The following is a 16,726-nucleotide window of genomic DNA, read 5'->3' as shown; positions in this document are numbered from 1 at the left end:
AGGATGGGATTTTTTTTTTAATCAAATCTCAAAGGATCCTTGAAAATGTTGGAAACAAAGTTTGTTCTCACGTTCAAGTTGTTTTCATCTGGTATGTCTTAAGCTGGTCCTCAAGTGGACATTCATTCAAAATTATATCCCTTCGAAGTACTCTGATTTGCTTTAGTTTATTATTATTTGGCCTTTAAAGTGGACTCGATTCCTTTATTTCCTAAAGAGCAGGAAGAAGGAAACATGTTGGCTTTTGGAACCAGAGAGATAACTCAGCCCTGCTCTACTGCTAACTAGTTGTGAGACCACTGGACAAAGACTCAGCCTCCCTGAACTAAACCTCCTCATCTGCAAAACAGGGCTGACTCTTACCTCAAAGGATTGTTACGGGGCTTAAATGTGCCAGGGTACAGGACACCCAGCATGGTGCCTGACACAGAGGAGGTAGCGGGTGGCCCCACCTTCTTAGGCAGTGCAACCAGCAGCCCCAGGGTCCGCAGCTCTGTGAGCCAGCCTCCAACTGCTCTGAAAGTAGCAGGCACTGGCCTTCTGGTGATGAGCCCACCTCAACCCAGTGACACTGCTCTTGCCAGGTGAAGGCTGACCTCTGGTCCATTTCCCACACTTTTGGTCCATGAACTCTACCTCCTCGCACTGTGTGTGCACCTAGGGTTCTAGTGTCCTCATGCTCATTCTGTCCTCCTTCAGTAAAAATCTATTTCTTCAAAGAAATTAGATACAGCAGTTCACACTGAAGTTGAATGTCAGGAAAAAGGCAAAGTTTAATCCCAACTATATCAAGATTTTAACAGCATAACAAGCCTAAAGCGAGAGCAATGAATCTCAAATGGTAGAATTAAAGGATTCCCAATATCCCCGATGAGGAAAGAAATTCAGAAACATGATAAAGTCCTTCATAGCATGAGTACAATTTTGCATTTCAAAGGTGACTGCCTAAGGCTGTGATCTCTCTGATAGCAACCTCAAACCTTATTTTTATTGATTCCAGCACCTGGCACATGATAGGCATTCAGTAGGAGACTAGATGGTCTCAGGGCCATGTCAGATGTACAAATACATCTCCTAGCCCGCATATCCCTCCTAGACACAAACATAAATCATTTACAGAACACTTGGGAGGAGGGAGTTAGAAGAAATAGAAGTACTCTCCTTTGCCTTAGTTTTGAGGATAGAGCAAGTAGATTTCCTTTACTTACTAGGGAGAGTTTCATAGAAGAAGCAGGATTTGAATTGGGCTTCCCAAGGCAGGGTGACAGGATGACTATGGAGAAGAAAGAGTACTCCCAGCCCAGGAGACAGCACAGATGGAAGTTCAGAAGCTACTAGTAAAGAGTGCTCGTGACAACACTGGAGGCACTTGTCTGAATAGCTGGTTTTGGAAACCTTTACCCCAGCGTACATTTTCCTATCTTCATTTGAGTTTCCTTTGAACATTTTAAACGCTTCTTCTCCCACACATCCTCTCACACTTCTCCTACGCACTCCCAATCCTCCGACTCTCCCACATATATAGCAAAAAAAAAAAAAAAAGGGGGGGTCTCTCTGTTATACTAATTTCCTCTAATCTTTTGTTCAGTAATGTATCACAGTCAGAACAAGTTTCAGCTCATTAGTTGACAATCTCAATGTCATTCTCTTAAAATAGTCAAAGATTTTCTCTTGTCTTTACTATCCAACGATAAATAAGGATTTTAATGTCCCTTCCCCCACTGCCCGAGGCTGAAATTTTCCCATCAAACTCAATTTTGAACCTTCTAAAACTCCTCTGGAGAAAAGAACCAGGCAGATTTATTTTACCATTTCTTCTTTAATCTAAAAAGCGAATGACATGCATTTTACTCATTAAATATTTTTTAACCAGGAAATAACCCAAAAGAACCCAATTTTTTACATTTTACATGTCATTTGCATTAAAAAGTACAAAATGGAAATTTGCTTTTAGTGGTATCAGTAGTGGTATTAGGTTGAACCGTACACATTGCCACTTTTCATGGACTCCTTTGAACATTTGTTCATTTATTTGTTTAATAAATGAAGGAACTAAAGCACAAAATTCAAAAGCTAATTGGTAGAACGAGCTAGAGCCATATCCACTGAGTATTCTTTAAAATATACTTATCCCTGGATTTTGCCACCTCCCAGGACATAGAAGCACTAATTTAAAATAGTGAATTAAATTATTTATATTTTGATACATAGGACATATATGTGAATATACATATATGGATGTAAATCTACATATACACACATAAAAATAATTGCAAACAATTTACTTTAAGAAAATATTAAAGTTTACTCTTTTTTTTTTGCCCACTGCAGGTGATAAAGATCAAGATTAGACAGGAATTTCTAGATGACAAAAGCCAAGTAAAAGTTTCTGCTTTGAGAATCCCACCCACTTACTAACCCTAGGTAGATCTGTGCTGGAAAGGAAACTTACATGGCCAGACACCCACAAGCCAGTAAAAAGAAAACAAAAATGTCACTTTTCATACCTACAACAGATATTTTACATACATTCTCCTGAAGAACATGTTATACAATTACACATACTTTTTCTTAGTGATTTATGCTTTTTGCACATTTATTTTGTCTCCTATTCATCAAAAAAACTTTTTTCCTAGTTTACCTGACTTTCTCGTTATACCTACTTTCAGGAGAAGCAATATTTAGAACTGACACATTCCCTGCAAATGGGTGGCATGCATGCATAATCATCTATTATCTAATATAATATTCATGGTTATCAGTCATTTCACATGTCACCAATGTGACTCTTCCCCAAATGCTTCTTTGACCCTGTGTTTTATATCTGAGGTTTATACTAAAATTATATCTATGCAGTGATGTTTTCATGTTTTTAGGAGGAAATGAATTATTGGCAAAAGATGGGTAAGAAACGAAGGTTATCATGGAGGTGATGTAAACTTTGAGTTATTCACATGCCCAAAGCCCAAATTTAGACTACTGTTGACAGGCCAGTGCTAGGAAACAAGGGGCAGATGGGGAGGCAACCTTGGAGTCTAGGACATTCAGCTCAGCTCGTAATGACAATTTTAAGGAGGACGAACATTCAGTCAGTTCCCATATATACAGCAGGGTTCTACATTAGAGAAGAACAAGAGGGTTTTTAAAAAAATGTTTTACAGCAGCTCCACAGTCCTATAAATCGTAGAGAACTCCCCCAGAAGCCCAACGTGGAAAAACCCTAAATTCTTGTCTTTGACTTAGTCACAGAGCATCAAATATAAACAAGATAGCCTGAGATGGTATTTCAAAATGCAAGCAGAGAAAATTTTGTCATTTCAGTTTGAGAGCAAGCTCCTCTGGTTTACCTGTATTTGACAGTTAACCCAGTGTTTCAGTTGTATTAATGGTGGAATGAGAAAACATTTAGTTTTGTATTAGCATAATTACAGGGTTCTCGAAGCAAATCAGTTTAGACTTCAAACGGTCAACTAATTCCAGAAACTGAGCGTTAGGTGGTAAACACGGTAAGTCAGAGGCGGTCCTCCCAACGGAGCAGGAGAAATAGAGGGGAAAGGATGTAGCGAGAAAGTGGAGGGAGGTCGGTCAGAGGGAGGGGGTGGGAGAAAGGCGAGAGATCAGCGGCAGGAAGAGGGAGCAGAGACAGCGCAGAGGAAAGGTGAGGAAGCAAGAAGCGCTGTCGCAGATGCAGATGCAGAGAAATCAGGAGAGGACCTCGTAGGTGAGACCCAGAGCGGGGTGGGAGGGAAAGCGGGAGGGGGAGAGCAGGAAACAGAGAATCAAGGGAGCCCACCTCTGCGGGGCAGTGGCTGTGGTAACACTTCCAGGTGGCTAGGTGTTTGGCAAAAGAGAAAACTGCAGTAGAAAGCTGCATGCAATGCTAAATTGTAAAGGGAAAAGACAGAGGAAGGAGATTTTAAGGAATTAAAATTACATGTCTGGGTTCCACGGAACTCCCAGTGCCAAGAATAGCAAGGGCTAGTTTTGTATATTTTACTCTGATGCTGGAACTGTTAGGGCTGTGGACGGAGTTTGAGAGCTCGGATTTCAGCTCCAGTGCTGCTTCTCCTCCTGCCCACCCCCACCCCCTCACCTCCAGTCCCTTATTGATTTAATGCTAGTCATTCTCACGACATGTGGCCGAGCCTGCGACAGCGGTCAGCGCCTACAGCCAGCCTTTCATGCAACTGGCCCAAGTGTAGAGTTAAGTACAGTTCAAGGAGTGAGCTGGGTGGGGAGGCACTGAACTTGGCCATAAGAATACAACATGCTTTGACATTGATTAAGATGCTCAGCGGGTGGGGGACGGATATAGCTCAGTGCTAGAGCACGTGCTTAGACTGCAGGAAGTCCTGGGTTCAATCCCCAGAACCTCCACTAAAAATAAATAAATAAATAAGCCCAACCCCCGCCCCATGAATAAATAAAAAGAAACTGCCACCTTAAAAAAGATGCTCAGGGAGATTACTGAGCTCTCTGTAATGCCCGAAATGGGGGAGCTGCTAAGGGGGCCTGGCCCCTGCACTGACCAACTGGGGCTGAAGGGAGCAGCCCCTAGAGACCAAGGGCTGTGACAACATGCCTGAGGGGCTGTTTAAGGAGATGGAAAGGCAGAGTGACCCACAATGAGGACAGGCACTAGCCAGAGCTGGGGCTGCTGTTAGAAGGCATCCTCTTGTGATAGCAGTGAAGGGGATGGTGGGGAGGGGGAGGTGTTCAGGCAACAGCACCCGGCATAGGTGCCGGGTCAGAGACAGTGTCACCTGCAGCCTGAGGCTGGAGGCAGCCAGTGTGGACTGTAGGAGGAGAAGGCAGAGGAAGTGGAGGGGAGAAAGCACACAGTCTGTGTATCACAGACTGGAGCTCTTAGCCCAGCTCTGCCGGCGTGGAAGCTTTTAACATCTCTGTGCCTTGGTTTCCTCACTTTAAAAGTTAAGCTCAGCGAAGTTCTTGGGAGGATTTGCAATAACAAGCCCAGCATAGTACCCTCTTGTTCAAATTCCGTTACTAGTATTATCTTTATTAGTAAACTCCTTTCTTCCACATTTAAACCTCTGGTCACAGACAGTTTAAGGAAAGCCAGTTTCACTGGATTTCTTTCCCTCTTTTCTAGCTTATCTCCTGATTCTCTTTCTCCCTCCTTCCCATTACTTACTGAGCATTTACTTTGTGCTAGGAACTGCACCATGGAGGTGAATGCTGATTTCTTGATGTTTTTTCTCTAACCATAACCATGGGAATGTGGCTTTTCAGCTCTGTTCACATCCAGAGCTCCAGCAACTCCATGGAAACTCAGACTTCGCTGGGGAGTTGATTTCTGTAGGGAGCTGTGTTCTGTGTGCTAAATTGGGAGGGCTGGAAGGAGGGAATTAGTAATTAGAAAAGATTTAAATGACTGAAAATGCCTCCCTGACTGTGTAAATGGAAAATTTTCTGATGCTTACAATATTCACTTGGGATTGATGGTAAAAGACTGCACACAGCCTTGGCTGACTTACGAAGCTCTGATACATGCTTAAAGGAACAAAAGCAGTAAGGAGGGAGAGGTCGTTCCAGAAGGGGGCAGTTCTTCCTCAGTCCTTTGATTCTATGCAGGTGGTCTTTTCAGAAGAGTTTTGAACTGGTTCTGTTGCCGCTCCCAGTCCTCCAAATGATCAGAGAGAGACTTCTTTAGGAATCACTGACTCTTGGAGTTAAGGCTATCCGTTGTGTGGTCCAGCTAGCACTTCCCAGAAGAGGCCACATTCAAGGCGGCAGCCAAGCAACGAAAACCCCACCCTTTACGGAAGCTGACTGCCTCCTGTCAGGGTCCTGCGTATCTCCTCCAGCAGTCCTCCTCTCATCACTTTCTTTTCTAGTTTGTCTTCTTTTCATTATTAGCCATTGGAATTGGCCACCAAATTTTTGGTGAGCTGGTTAATAATGCCTTTTTTTAGAGGAATAGGAGTTTTAAGGCCTCTTTAAAGTAGAGGAAGAGATTTATTAGGCACATGTAACTGCAATCAGTTTCAATAATAATTTGTGAGGATGGGACTTTGTGCCACATCCTAGGAATGTAAGAAGACTAAAACAATGAATGCTGGGACTGCCCTCACAAGCCTTACAGTCTAGTTGGAAAATTACCATTTTCCAACCCTCAATAACTTTTTCAGACAAGCATAGTAAGTAGATGCTAAAAAAAAATTGAGATGAAAATTTATTGGATAAAGCAGAGTCACATGGTTTTAAACAATCACCCCACAGATTTGTGTTTATAAAGGTGCCTTTAGAATGGAGAGATCTGTGGTCCTTAACCAAGTAACCAAACTTTGTATCACCAGTAGTGAGACAACCTCACATTTTCATCCTGGTGTGATACAGTGAGAAGTAGACAATATCACTCACAAGATTTTGTGGGGGGAAAAAAAGTTTGATCTGATTCTGATCAGGAAGAAACAATTAGACAAATCTAGAATGTGGAATAGTCTATAAGCATCTGGCCTGCCTGAACTCTTGAAAATAAAAATATAAAAAAGGAAGGAAAGAAAGAAAGGAGAAAGGAAAAAAGGAAGAAAGGGAGGGGAGAAGGAAGGTAGAGAGAGGAAGGGAGGGAGGAAAGAAGCGAGAGGAAGGAAGGGAGAAAGAAAGGGGGAGAGAGAAAGAGAGGTAATTTTATTAAAGAAAAAAGAAGGTAGTGTTTCAGATTAATAATTACTGAAGACATAATAACCATCAAATACAATGAGTAAACGTTGCTTCAATCCCAAATTGAAGGGAAAAAAATCTATATAAGACATTTTGAGGACAATTGAGGAAATTTGAATAGGTACAGTATATTAGATCATACAGAATTATTGTTAGCTTTCTTAGGTGTAATAATGATAATGTGGTTATATAGCAAATATCTTTACACTGAGGAAATGCCTTGCTAGTATGTTAGGTTTGAAATGGCCTGATGACTGCCACATATTTCAAATGGTTCAGAAAAAAAAAAAGTGTGTGTTTATGTGTGTGTCTCTTTTGAGCAGACAGAGACAGATCAATTGAAAGAGAAATGTCAGCAAAGAAACAGAGAAGGAAGGAAGAAGAGAGAGTAAATGTGCCAAAATATTAGCAACTGCTAAATCCTGATGAAAATATGGATTTTCATTGTACTGTTTCTTTAAATTTTTCTGTAGTTCAAGATAAATGGTTGGAGGGGTTCTGTTGCAATAGGTCTAGATCAAGGCTTAGGGAGAGGGTAGTAAATTAGAAAAGAAAGAACAAAAGTAAAAGCTATTTTGAAGGGAAAATAGATTAATAAATGTCATTTCTCAACAAAAGTGGTAAATATAGTTCATTTTTCAGCATCTGTGTCTGTGCAGATCGCCTCCTTTTGATTTGACTGATGAAACAATTGGAAAGAGAGGATTTAAGAGTCCTTGACACAGTTTGCCTGAATGCAGAAAAACTGTTTCTGGGGAGTTTCAGGCAGTGAGATGATGGCCTTATTTTTGGGTAAGGGGAATAAGATAAACGTTAAGATGTAATTAAGGACAACAGACAGATGCCAAGATACACATAAGCCCAAACACAAAAGACTGTTACTATCTTGAGAACCAGCAGTGAAACAAGCATCAGGGAAGCCCTGCGTGTGCAGTAGCCAGAGTCTGAGTTTTGTATTACTGGGTTTTGATCAAGATTAGGACTTTATTGCTACTCAAGCCTTCAGATGCTCTAGGAACAGACCATTTGACAGGTAGGTCTCTGGAGACAGTTTTTTCTTTCCTTTAAAATTGATTTTAATGCTTATGAATGAGGTCAACTGAGCAAGGGGGAAAAAAAAGAACCAAGAACCTCTTTCACAGACACTGTAATCTCATTAAAGTTCATTTGGAATTAGCATATTTATGTGAAAAATAGTGTTGATCCAGTATTTCTTACTGCAGGTGCCACTGCATTTTTGGAAGCAGTTTTTCACTGTGTATGGCAGTGCCACAGTCTGCAGGACAGTCAACCAGCCCGAGCCTTGCATGATTAATGCTAATGCTGACCCCAAACGCTAACATTTTTAAAAACCAAAAATACCTGCCCCTCCCTCACATTTCCACACCCAGTTGAGAATTTCTGGTAGATTCGAGGTCACTGAGGCCAGAGCCATTGCTTTTTTTGGCCAGTGTGTCCCCAAGACATAGTACAGTAAAGACACTCAGTAAATATCTATTGAATGGATTTATGTATAGTTTGAAAATTTGATTATTCACATTTACTCCGTTTTCCTATAAACACTACTGTATTTCTAATCTGCCTTGTTAGCCCTTTTTGTTTTTTATTGTCAAAGTAACACAAATCTCAAATTCAATAGTTAAAACTTTTTTAAAAAACTTTAAAAATTGTTCTCACAATACGTGTTCACTTAAAAATTATTCAGATTCTACTAAAGGCTATAAAATAAAATGCAGTCCGTTCTCTCTTCAGTATTTCACCCCATCCTCAAGGCCTCAGCCGTTTAAAACCTCTATTAGCACTTGGTTGTATCAGCTTTCATGCATTCTCTATGAGATCATATATTCTTTTTTTTTCTAACAGGGTTATATATATATGCAGTTCTGCACCTTGTTTTTCTTTAATTTAGTGAGGTATCATGGATATTTTTTGGTATCAGAATATTAGACATGTACATCACTGCTTTTCATGGCTGCATCTTACTCCATTGTGTGGATATTTCATAACTTATTTAATCAAGCCCCTATCAATGGTGTGTTTAACACTAGATTAAATTTAGTGAGAGTTTAATATCAGAAACCCCAAAAACAAAGTTTTTTTTATAGCAGAGTATTTGCAGTCAGTGCACTGATTTCAGAGAACATGCTGAGAAGCTCAGGAGGCTGCTTTTATTACCACCATCCATCTAAGAAAGGCCTCAGCTTCAAATTGGACACTAGCCTAAGGGAATCTGTCAGCCTAAAATCACACACACATCCAATCCCAGAAGTAAGGGCTCAGAGGGTGAGGTGAGCAGCGTATCTTTGAGGGCAGGAATTTAGCCTCATGCTCCAGAGTGTGACCCTTTGCCTGAGCATTTTTGGCACTTAGCTGATGTGTAGGTGAGTGATTCTTCAGCAACAGTGTTTTCAAGGGCATTGAGACAAGGAAGGGGGGGCTTCAGGGACACCTGCACCATAATATCTACAGGCCAGCACTGCTCTGAGAGACACTAGTACCAACAGAGACCCGTGAAAGTGCAATATGTTGGCCAGAGCCCTGGAATGAAGGGAATGGTCAGCTGTGGGTTGTATGGGTCACTGTTCTCATGTCCATGTATCCCTTCCCAAAGTATATCTTAAAGGAAGTTCTTGAGCCATCCTGCCAAGCCTTAATTGGTCACAGAGCCCCCAAAGGGCCAGAGAGCTTGTAAATCAGCAATGTCACACCACAACTTGAGACTGAAACCAAATTTAGGCATGAATGAAGAGCCAGCAAGAGGCCAAAGGAGAACAAAGAGCTACATCTCCACCAGAGGTGCCCACACCTGACTGATCACCTATCACTCGTGAGCTTTTCAAAAATAAAGATTCTCGGGCCTCACCCACAAGGACTTTTATTCAGCGAGTCCAGTTTAATCAGCCATTCTCCCCCTAGATGACAAATTCCTTCTGAAAAAGACTCTGGTTATTACCTGGGCTCATAATAAGCATGCAATAAATGGCTGTCAAACATTTTTTTGATTTAAACTTTAAAATGATGTGATCTGTTATAATCATTGATTAATTCGAGAAACATCATGAGATATCTGTGTAGTGTTCCAGGTATTAGAGGTATGGACGTACAAGAGACAAAGTCTCTACTCACAGGAAGCTCTTCTTGGAGTGGGTGAAATAATAAGCAGGCTAAGTATCAGGTGAGCCTAAGTTCTCTAAGAAATTAAAGCAGGATGTTAAAAGACAGGCTGGAAGGCTACTTTAAATGTGGTAGTAGGCAAAGAGCTCTCTGAAGAACTAGCTTTTAAGCTGAGACTTGTGAAATGAGGGAGCAAATGTGAGAGGAACCAGGGAAGAGCACTAGTCAGAAAGACACGGATACAAGTGCCCCAAGGCTGGAGGGAACTTGGGTTAGGTGACGCAGAATGAAGGTCCCTGTGCCTGGAGAACCGAGAAGGAGGCAAAGAGTGGAAAGAGATGGAACCAGAAGGATGGGTGGAGGTCACAGTTAGATGTTTGGATTTTATTCAAAGTACAAGAAGCCAGTGGGGAAAAAAAAATAGCAGGAAAGAGGCATGATCTGATGTACACTTCGAAATGATCATTCTGGCTGTGGGGTTGAAAGTGGATAGAGAAGAGTAGGGGGGCCAGAGTGAGAACAGGGAGCCTAGTCAAGAGGCTACTGCAGCATCGCCGGGAGAAATGGCTGCTTGGACAACGGGAATGGGGTGGAGCTGGAGAAAAATGGTTGGAATTGAAATACTGCTTGGAGCTAAAAAAAGACATGCTGATGGATTACATGGGGAAAGTGGAAGGGAAAGAGAATTAAGGGTGTTTGGCATGGAAGTTCTTGGTTGAGTGGTTTGAGTGGTGGACAGTGGTATTAGTACTTGCTGAAAGTGGAAAAATTCCCCAGAAACACGTTTGGGAAAAAAATTAAGAGACTGATTTTGAGCATAATGAGTCTGAAAAATCTCAGATATTCAACTGGAGATGTCACGTGAGCAGACAGATTTATAAGTCTAGACTAACAGAAAAGTCAGAGGTAGAGACACTAGTACCATCCTATATTTGTATAATTTATTATGAAGCTTCAACTATTTTTGCTTACATATTCTTATAAAGATAGTTACTTTGTCACTCAAAACAGATGAATCCTGAAAGTTATTTACTGTGTTTTGGCCTAGAGTAAGCTGGGTTTGGATGCCAAATTATACCTTATCATTTTCAATTAAAGACTCCAAAATGATCAGCCCTCTACAAATGCCCTGGTAAATCAAAACATTTTTAAAGGTTTCCTTTTTTTTTTTTTTTTTAATATATGCCTTTTTGGATCAGAAAGCCAAATTTAAAAGGGATGTTAATTTTAACTAAGACATGTAAATATCTGGTATCAGTTTTGCATTCTGCCTCTGCTCCGGGAAGACTCTGGTCTTGAGCTTTCATGCAGCAACTGTCAGAAAAGTTATCACTCGCAACCAAGTACAACAGACTCCAGGAGGAGAAGTGAATTTAATCAGAAATTTCCACTTCAAATACAATTTATAGTTTATTCACTCTGAGACGTGCTGGAGGGTGTTTGAAAAGTTTAATGCTGAATGAACTTGTTTTTCTCAAGCTGCCAACAAAATACATATCAAGCATAGAATATATTTGTTTATTAATCACTAGACGGGACCTCAGTGATTTTGCATAAGGCTCTCCTTCTAGACAAAGAAACTGAGGCTCAGTGAGGCAAAGGGACTTCCCAAAGTGAAATAAGCTAACAGTAGGGTGGGACTAACACTCAAGACTTCTAACTTCCAGGACACTGCTTTCCAGAGCACCATACTTCTTGTTTCAATGCCTAGAGCCTTAGCACTTCTCCTTGGCCTGCTAAGTCTTTGAGATACTTTGACACTGGTCTAGGTCATCCTCGTACTTTGTGAGTATCAGGGGAGGGGTAAGTAATAGTTAATAATTATGTGTCCTTACCATATACCAAGCACTGCTGCAAGTATTTTATACATATTTACTAATCTACCTTAGAAAAGCTCGGTGGAAGTGGGTACTCTTATCACCCCCATTTTGCACAGCAAGCCTTTTCTATCTCTGGGTCAAGTCAGATCAGGGTACTGAGCTTAGGAATACCAAGAATAAAATGATTATTAACATTAACTATTTCTCTAAGCTTCAGAGAGATATTTTCCAACTGCCTGTAAAATTGGAGATGTCCAACAGGCACAGTGAACTCAACACGTCTAAAACAAAATGTGTTATTCTCTCCTAGACCCATTTTCCACCCTGTGTTCCCATTTTGATTAACAGCATCGTTGTTCCTCTAATCACCCTTCTCCTCTCCCATTTCCAATACACTCAACACTATAAATATTATTTAAACTCTACTTGGTTCCCGGAACTATTTGAGAATAGCTGTATAGAACCTCCCTCTGTGTCCTCTCTCAAGTCTACGCTCGTTTCCTACCCTCAATCCCATTCTCATTGTTCCACATCAGGCCTTCGTCATCTTCCATGTGTAATACTGCCATAGTCTCCCAGCTGGTTATCCTATTTTTGATCACCTAGTTCTCCAACCCCAACCCTTCACTGTTGCCATTGTTATCCTTCCCCAAACCCAACTCAAACTGTGTCAAATGCCTTTTTAAAGGCATTGACTAAACTTCTTAACCTGCCTGCCATTCAGGGTCTACCTCTGCGGGCACCATTTTTCCTTTCTCTTTCTCATGCTCTATGCCAGCCATCCCAGGCCTGCTCACAATTCAAAATTAAGTGGGATAGTTAGTTTCCTTGCTTCCTTTACAAGTAGGTAATAAGGATCACTTAACACATATAAATGTTTTTATTATATTTGTTTGTTTATATGTCACCTTGTTCAGTTAAAAAAAAAGTGAGGTGGGAAAACAGTTTACTAGCTGTAAAATACTTTGAGATGTTATTTTTAAGCCATGGAAATCACTGAATTTTGAATCACAGGGGACCCTAGAGATGGTGGGGTCCAGCACCTTCTATTGTCTTCAGTGGCTCATTAGCTGGCCTGAATAAGCTACTTGCAGAGTTAGCAATAGAACCCAAATTTCCATCTCACTCTATCACATCACTTTACGAAATTAAAAATAGATTTTTTCTCCCCTCTTGAGAAAAGATGGAGCCTTCTGCGTTGATTTAATTCACTGGTAATATATCTACTCATTTTACTATCCCTGTTCTCTCTGAATAAAATAGAAATTGTTTGGATTCTGCCCCAGTTTCTTCCCTGCTGCCCCCTGCCACATACCAACCAGACCCCCAACTGTGAAATAATTTGCTTGAAACAGTCCCTGTGTTCTGCTCCTGACTAATTTAAATTGAAATCTGGTGCCAATTATCTAGCCCTTTCCCACTGGGTCACTCCTTTGTATTTTTTTCACAATTAATAATTCAGTTAAATGTATAGCTCTTATCTACTCTTATTCCAAGACAATCTTATAGCAAAGCTATTCCTTGGTTGTATTATTGTGAATAAAAGCCATTTAGAAGTCCTCATTTAGTAGATAATGACTATGTACCTACCCCGTGTGTGCCAGGTGTTCGGTTGAGTGCTCTATTTGCATTATCCTAATCATCCTTACAACAACCCAGCAAAATAAGGGTTAATATCTTAGCTGCAGATGAGAAAAGTGAAGCTCAAAGGGGTTAAGTAACTTACCCAAGGTCATAGAGTTGTTAAGTGATGGGACCAAGATTTGAATTGTGGGGCTTCCCATGTCCAAACCCAGGGTTCTTCCCGTGACACTGTTTTCAGAGCAGGTGGATGACATGAGCTGGGATTGAAAACCTCAGCAGCCACGAGCAGTGGTGCTGCCTCCTGAGAAGCATCTCCAAAATCGGTTCCACGTGGGAGGCTCTTAGCGGGGCTGGAGCTAGTACAGGCCTCCTGCTTATTCTCTGTATTCTCTCCAGCTGTAAGCACTCCTGCACTACAGGAGTGACCGGGAGATACTATTCCTCAAGTCTAAGCTGAGGAATGCCTCCCCATTTCAGGCAAGAGAAACTGTAAATTCACTTAAATGGCTTAATATGCCCTGTACCGCCAGATCCCTGAGAGGCCATAATATGTCATGGTTAGGAATACTGACCCTTAAACCAGATTGCCTGAGTTTAATTCCTGGCTTTGCCATATATTAGCAGTGGAACCTCGGGCTTTTTTTTTTTTTTTTTTTTTTTGGTATATGTGCTGTTTTCCTGTTAATTTGACACGTGTATTTAATCTTTTGCCCCAGTGTCCTCTATAAAATGGGCAGTTTTATATGTTCTCCCTTCATAGAGCTGTTACAAGGGTTAGGAAATTTGATTTATAGGAAATGCTCAGAACAGTGCCTGCCACACTAAGTGTGTACTTGTGAGTTCTCACCACCACCATCTTCATCATCATCACCACCTTCATTTCTCCTGCCTCACCTCTCATCTCCTTCGCACTCTCCTTTCTCCCCTTTCTGCACTTTAGTAACAACTTCTTTTCTTCAGATGTGCCAGACCCTCCCACCTCCCAGACCTTCCCTCTCTGCCTGAAATACTCTTGCTACTTCTATGCCTACTCCTCTCTCCCAGAGCCCTCCATGGACACCTCCACCCATCTACACCTGAATAACTCACTCACGTCTCATTTCTGATGTCACTTCCTCCAGAAAACCTCACACCTCCTCACACCTTGGTTGCTTCCCAACCCCGACCCGAGCATTCTGACCTCATCTTGTCATAGCACTCACCACTCAGTTCTTGATCGTGTTAACCTGTCACTGTCCTCCACTGAATAGTAAATAGATTGACAATGGTTATGTGTCACTCTAGTTCACTCCTTCCATCAAGTTGGAAAAGGAAATGACAAGAATGGATATTTTAAAGAAATGAAATTTGTATCAGCACGGTGTTTAGCTCTAGATACTACACAAGGTGCACATTAAAAAATATTAGCAGAAAGACAGCGTCCGAGTTGCCCTAACTGACATCACATGCACTCAGCTGAGTCTCTGATGAGGCAATAAATAATAAGATGCTAGAAATCACATTCATAAGACCAACCCCAAAATAAAATAGACTAGAAAAAGAGCTCCCTGTCACTGGAGGCATGCAAGCAGAGGCAAATGCTCACTTGGTGAGAATGTTAGGGGAGGAAGGGGAAGAGAGTGAGGCCATTTAACCTGGAAAAGGGAAAACCATCTTCAAACATTAGAAAGAAGACCCTAGAAAAGTATTCCGGGAGCCCTCAGAGTGCAGAACTAGAACCAAGAGGTGGAAAGTACCAGGAAGGTTATTTAGATTCAACACAAAGAACTTTCTTTTTTTTTTTAATTAATAGAGCTGACCCCAGGTGGGTTTTCCTGAAACACAGTGAGTTCTTCATCAGGTGTGGTCAGTGTCAAACAAGCCTGGATGACAATTTGCCGGCATACTGTAGTGAGAATGTATTATTCACTCACTCACCTCTTGAGTTATCACACCCACAACCTCCCAGGCACTAGTGACTCAGGTTCCAATAAAACAAGCTCCTATCTTTAGGAGCTCTCAAGTGAGCACACGCCACAAGTCCATGCAGACCTTCAGAGGATAGCAGCCAAGGCAGCAGAGCAGAAAGCCCCTGAGCTCACCTCCTCTCACGAGCACACCAAGATCACAACTATCTGCAGAACAGCCATTGACGACAAAGCCTGGAACCTACCAGAAAAAATCTTCTACAGCTAAAGACAAAGAAGGAACCACAACAAGACCAGTAGGAGGGGCGGACTCAACGATATAATCAAACCCTATACCCCTCCCCGCCACCGTGGGTGAACCACAAACTGGAGAATAATTATATTTCAGAGGTTCTCTCACAGCATGAAAGTTCTGAGCCCCACCTCCGACTCTTCAGCCCGGAGGTCCAACACCCCAGAACGACCAACCCAGAGCATTTGGCTTCGAAAGCCAGCGGGACTTAAGTGCAGGCGCCCCACGGGACTCGGAGAAACAGTTTTACTCTTAAACAGCACACACAAAATTTAACATGCACTGGGACGCAGGGCGAAAGCAGTAATTTGATAGGAGCCTGAGCCAGACCCACCTGCTGGCCTTCGGGAGTCGCCCGGAGAGATGGAGAGCGGCTGCGGGACGCCCAGGGACACCGACCCCAGCGGCAGCCATGTTGGGAGCTCGTCCCCGGGGCAAGCCGGGAAGCCTTGCGGGAGCATCACGTGGGACCCTCCCTCTAGCTCGTTAGCGCCAAGACCTGGCCCCGCCCAACAGCCTGCAGGTGCCAGTGCTGGGAGGCCCAAGGCCTAACAAGTAACTGGGCGGGGACACAGCCCCACCCGCCAGCAGACAGGCTGCCTAAGGACTAAGGAGCTCACAGCTGCCTCTGGGCTCGCCCCTAGACACGGCCCAGCCCACCAGAGGGCAAGGACCCAGCTCCACCCACCAGTGGGCAGGCACTGGCCCCTCCCACCAGGAAGTCTGCGCGGGACTGTAGCCCAGCTTCACCCACCCACCAAGGGCAGACACGAAGAGCAAGAAAACTATGATCCTGAACCACAGGCCCTGCCCATTAGCAGGCCAAAGGGACCTTTATGGGACACCCCAGCCCCGATATCCAACTGTATCAGGAACCGCCCCCATCATGATCTAAAACGAGCTCTTGGATCCCTGGGCCCTGCGGCCAGACTCCGGAAAACAGCTCTGCCTGCCAGGAGTCCAGCACTAACTCCAGGATCTGATGTCACCTGCCAGTAGGTGGGCAACAGCCCTAGATCTTTGGGATCCTGACTCTGCCCACTAGTAAGCCAGCACTAGCGCCAGGGACCCCTACAGTTCTACAACCAGCCACCTGGTGACCAGGCCCCACTAAACAGCTGCCAGCAGCATCCACACAAGGCAGGGCCTGGCAGCCAACCAGAGTAGGGGCCAACCAAGCCTACCAGACCACCCACATAGCCTGCCACAACAGAAGGAGCCACACAGCCCTCGCAGGGGGAGCACGCAGCTTGTGTGATGAGAAGGGAGTGCCCTTCTGGGACACATAAGATGCTTCCTATAGAAGGCCACTTCACCAAGGTCGA

At 42.8% G+C, this 16,726-nt stretch overlaps 1 protein-coding gene across 17 annotated transcripts in view; it reads left to right on the top strand.

The window, feature by feature from the left end:
• DLG2 (discs large MAGUK scaffold protein 2) overlaps positions 1-16,726 on the top strand; it is a 1,731,178-nt gene that overhangs the window by 1,423,819 nt on the left and 290,633 nt on the right. The window contains exon 1 of one of the 17 annotated variants that reach the window (XM_045509099.2): positions 3,630-3,721. The exons of the other annotated variants lie outside the window; for them this stretch is intronic. The gene's annotated coding sequence lies outside the window, so the exon portion shown is untranslated. Of the gene's footprint in view, positions 1-3,629; positions 3,722-16,726 lie in introns of those variants that run through there. 17 annotated transcript variants of the gene reach the window in all.

This window comes from Camelus bactrianus, chromosome 10 (assembly GCF_048773025.1).
Source record: "Camelus bactrianus isolate YW-2024 breed Bactrian camel chromosome 10, ASM4877302v1, whole genome shotgun sequence".
Classification (NCBI taxonomy): domain Eukaryota; kingdom Metazoa; phylum Chordata; class Mammalia; order Artiodactyla; family Camelidae; genus Camelus; species Camelus bactrianus.
This window is presented reverse-complemented; position numbering and strand designations above follow the sequence as displayed.